Genomic DNA, 4,946 nt, shown 5'->3' on the forward strand with positions numbered 1-4,946 from the left:
CATTCATTTGCAAACAAATTTAACACGAAGAAATTCTAACAAATCTAACATTTGCAAACAAATCTAGCAAATATATCACGCACAGAGAGATTTCATCTACGCTACAACGCAACCTATATCAAATGAATGAGGTATGTCTCTCTATCTTTATCTTTCTCATTTTGTTTTTTCATTTATGTATGTATGGGTGCATGTGTGTGTGCATGTTTCTATGTGTGTGTTTGTGAAGTCGAATACAATAGGGAAGGGGGGGGGGGGGGGGGGGGGGGGGGTTTGTGTTACCTTAGGTTGTAGCAAAGTTGCCCGTTAGGTTGAGCTTGCAAGGACGAGAGTGGTAAAACCCTCTTTGATGAAGTCACCGAAAGAAAATCGAAGCTCCTCCTCGACCCGAAAGTGCGTGTGTGTTTGTGTGTGTGTTGTTGTTGTGTTTGTGGGAGGGAGAAGGTGGAGAGAGATGGACTAAGGCGAGAGGGAGTGAGGGTGTGGGAGGTGGAGAGGGGGGAAAGGAGCTTGAAGAACCGACGATGGTGGAGAGGAAGGAGGGTAGGGTATGTAGCAAAACACGGCATACTCTGCCCTTCTTGCTTTTTTAGGCGCCAGACATTATCACAGTCATTATTGCAGGTATTATCGTGTTTATTTCTGCGATTAGTCTTTTCAAACGGATACTAGAGTATCCGAGGTGCAGGGAGGGAGGCCGGGGGGGGGGGGGGGGGTAACAAACCACCCCCTCTACCCTTAGATATCAATTATTTCATTTCTTAGCCTTTTGAGTTTTTTGATAAATATTTTTAAGTTTTTTACGAGTACTTTTACTTTTTTTCTCACTGCATTTTTTAAGTCCACTTTTATCTAAAAATATTTGTAGGTCGTAGAAGGAGCTTTCACAAAAGCGAAGAAAGGTGGAAGCGTTCAATTATATGGGTTGAAGTCCCATGATTTCCACAAGATGCTTCAGGTAATGTCCCTCTTCCTATTCTATATATAGTTTGTGTGTATGACTTTCTCTCTTCCTAATTTACATTGTAGTTCATTCTGTCGGTGAGTATGTGTATATGTCGGGACAAGAAAGTCAGGGATGCTATTTTCAAACTTGGAGAGCTAGTAGGTACACCACAAGACTCCACTCAACTACACTTTTTTTATGTATACAATAATCTCAACTAGCACTTAGTGTATCCTTGTGTGTTTTTCTGCAGATTTGTGAGCTCCAAGAAAATTGAAATAGATGCTATCCCTACTGCTCAAACACTTGCAACAAAAATTGTTTGTGCCATTGAGGATGCATTTCCTCGATCGGTCCTTCTTAGTCAAATCCACCTCTTGGTTCACTTGGTGGAGGAGATTGCTATATGTGGAGTAGCGTACGCATGATGGATGCTCTTCTTAGAGAGGTTTTAAATACTCTCAAAGATTTTGTGCGGCTATGGTCTCAACCAATGGCATGTATGACTGAAGGGTGGATCATGCAAGAGGCATTTGTTTACATCTCAGAGTATTTGGTACAAGTTGATCCCTCAATGCCCCGCATGTGGTCAAACGAGGAAGATGCAAGGATGACTTCACCCTTGCCGATTGGAAAGGAAAAACTACCTAACATGGATATGAATCTATCCCGAGTGGTCAATAGCTTCTTTATTCTCAATGCAAAGATTATGACCAAGTGGGTGGACTTTTGGACAGTGGCAAAAGCAAGGTGTTCGCAAGAGAGAGAAGCATGGAAACAAGCACATGGAGAAAGGAGGGCACCCCCAGTGCCTAGACACCTTGCATGTTTCCCAGATCTCATTAGTGCGGAGTGGACTCATGAGAGAATAACAGAAGCAAAAGCGAGCGGAGAAGACATCACCAACAAAGAATGGGAGTATGCACGAGGCCGCATACCAAAGGTAGAGTACTCATATACCTAAACCATATTGTAATTTTTTTTCTTGATTTTATCTTTGTATTTGATAAAAGATATTATCTTATTTTTTAGTGCCTTTTCTTTAACTCTATGTGGTCAAAGGGTCATCACTTTCGTACGTGCCACATTGACGAGCGTAGAACCACCATGGATTGTGCCATCATGGGTAGCTTTGACACAAACAGTGATGAAGCCAGGTACTGTGGAACTATTGAAAGGATACTAAAGGTTAATTTTAGAATCTTTCATACCTTCATCTTCGAGTGAAAGTGGTTTGCAAATGTGTCTAAACGACATGAGAATGGCCTCTACATGGTGGACTCTAGTGTGCATCACACAGGGAGGTATGACAATTTAGTTTTACCGTGCAATTGTGAGCAGGTGATTGACAACTTCCTTTTTTATTCTTATTTGCTTGTAGCATTAATTATATCAATGTTACTCACTTTGAGCTTCTCTTTTATAGGTCATCTATATCCTAGCAATCCATCAACCAAAACTTTGGTTCGTAATTCCTATAACACCTCGAGGGAGAATCATTTTTTCCACTAATACAGTGGAGACCATCTCTGACCCTCTTCCACCTCCAACTTTGGATGAGGTGAAGAGAGAGGAGAGGGAGGTCGATGAATCAACTTCGATGGCAGCAAGTCTTAGTGACGATGATTGTCATGATGATGAAGATGATAAGATGGAGGATGACGAATTCGAAGATGATGAAGCCAACACATCCACAAACGATAATTTTGTTTCTCTCTTTATTGATCTAAGAGCCATGGGCTTAGAATTGGATGATGCTTGATGTAGGGATCTTTTGGAAGATGATTCAAAAACATTTTGCATACTTTAAGTTATGAAATTTTTTGATCGTATAATCCATTCATCTCTCTCTGTCCCTCTTCCTCTCTCTAATTTTGTGAACATCTTCAATTATGTTAATCAAGTGATAATGATTATTTTAGTTGTAACCAAGTGTAATCTTATTATTCCCCTCTCTCTCTCTCTCTCTCTCTCTCTCTCTCTCTCTCTCTCTCTTCCTCTTTCTCTTTCTTTCTCTTTTCTTTTTTAAATTTAAAATTTCATACAACATATATTCTTTAATTTTTATTGAGAGTAGGGAAACACCAAAATGGGGGGGGGGGGGGGGGGGGGGGGGGGAGTGGGTGGAAGAGGAATGTTTAAGCTAGAATTTGAAAGTTTAGGCGCTAAATTTCTCCTCGAAAATAAGCACGGTAATAGCAGTGATAATAGTGGAAAAAATCAACGCGGTAATAATCCAAGTAATAGTTTAAATACAAAAAAAAAACCCCTACCCTCCTCTCTCTTCCCCCTCTAGCTGAGTTTGGACCTTCTCTCTACAAAACTCAAAAAAAGACCACGGTAAACAACTATAGATTTTCATAGTGTCACCTTCAAAACTGGACACTATCCGCAAGCAAACCACCGCTTGCACACAACCATACACCCACACTCTTTGCAACGCACCAAACAGACCCAATCATTCCGCTCTACCCAAATCACAGCCTTCCACACACACATAGCCTCTCTCTATCTCTCTTTACATGACAAACTTCGGGGGGACACACACACCGACACACGCTCGAAAATGCACACATAGAAGTAGAGAGGAGAAGGGAAGGGGGGAAATCGATCCCAAGGGACAGCAATGATGGATTTTGCTAGCATCAACATAACCATGTACAAACCACGGCCCAATTCTCGGCCCAAAGCATAATGGTAAAAAAACCTAATGGCCAAAAAGCCCAATGGCAAAAAAAGGCCAATCAAAATTGCGTACATCTCCTTTTTATAGGAGTGGCACACCAAAAAAAAGAAAAAAAAAGGGAGCTTTCCTATTGCAAATGGGTGTGTAGAAGACCCTACAAAATACCAAAGACAACATACTGCAATCCATGAAACGCACGAATCTGCTTACCTAACAGACCTCATAGCACATAATCAACACCGTACATGAACATAGAGCGACAGAGAGCGAGAGAGAGAGTAAGCGAGAACGTGCATGCACAACTCCTAGAGCGGAGTGCTACGTGGCACGGCGAGAGAGGAGAGAAGAGACGAGAGAAGAAGTACATTGACACTAGGTGTAATCTCCCCCCGTGCAAGAGTGAGCATTTCCCTCTTGCACGTATTTCATTTATAGATTCTTCAATGCTCAAAATGAATACACATTGGCCTGCCGGCTTAAATGACCATAGCTCCTAATGAGCACTTTAGTAATAAATGTACAGATCCCATATCTATAACATTTCCTCCTCGTGTAGTTCAACTTGAGATCATTTTGGTATCTTTGTGCATTGCACCCACCTAGTCTCTTCCTTTTTAGGCATGATTGCATGATAGACACCTCGATTTGTTCTTGTCCGCCAGACTTGGCCACCCATCTGTCCTTTGAGATTGCCCTTTGGGCCCTTTTTGCATATGGCGCCCCCTTCGGCTCTCTCCCTCTCATTGCCTTGTAATTCCCTCCTCCTCTCTCTCTGCTAGCTGTCGCAACACACCCCCCCTACCACTAGCGATATAACTAGTGGGTCCCCCCTCCCTTTCCCTAAAAAACCTGGCCCCTATGGATGAGAGTGAATTGCTCTGAACCGGGCGCACTGCCACATCATCAACCTGCTACCGTTAACTGCCCACATGCATGCCATTTTCCGCCACCTTAAACAACTACCACCGGAGAGGGGGAATGGGGGAACACGCCCGGCACAAACACAAGGACCTCTCTATAACTCAGGGTATCCACAACACCTCTCTCCTCTCAGAAAACACCTTCAAAAACATGCTTCTCACTAGCAGACCACCGTCTGCTCAATTTACACTTCTTGCACACTTCACAAATTCACCACACGATGCACACCTGCTGCCACGGTCTGTCTCCACCCTTACACACGCTCATAGCCACTCAATCTCACTCTCTCACACAAAAAACCGTTGGTCTGGGGGATACACACATCCACACTGCCGGCACCGAGGGGAAACACCAGAGAAGGAGAAAGAGAAGGGGGGAAGTGGAAACAACAAC

Source organism: Adiantum capillus-veneris, chromosome 30 (genome assembly GCF_014529385.1).
Source record: "Adiantum capillus-veneris isolate H3 chromosome 30, ASM1452938v2, whole genome shotgun sequence".
NCBI lineage: Eukaryota > Viridiplantae > Streptophyta > Polypodiopsida > Polypodiales > Pteridaceae > Adiantum > Adiantum capillus-veneris.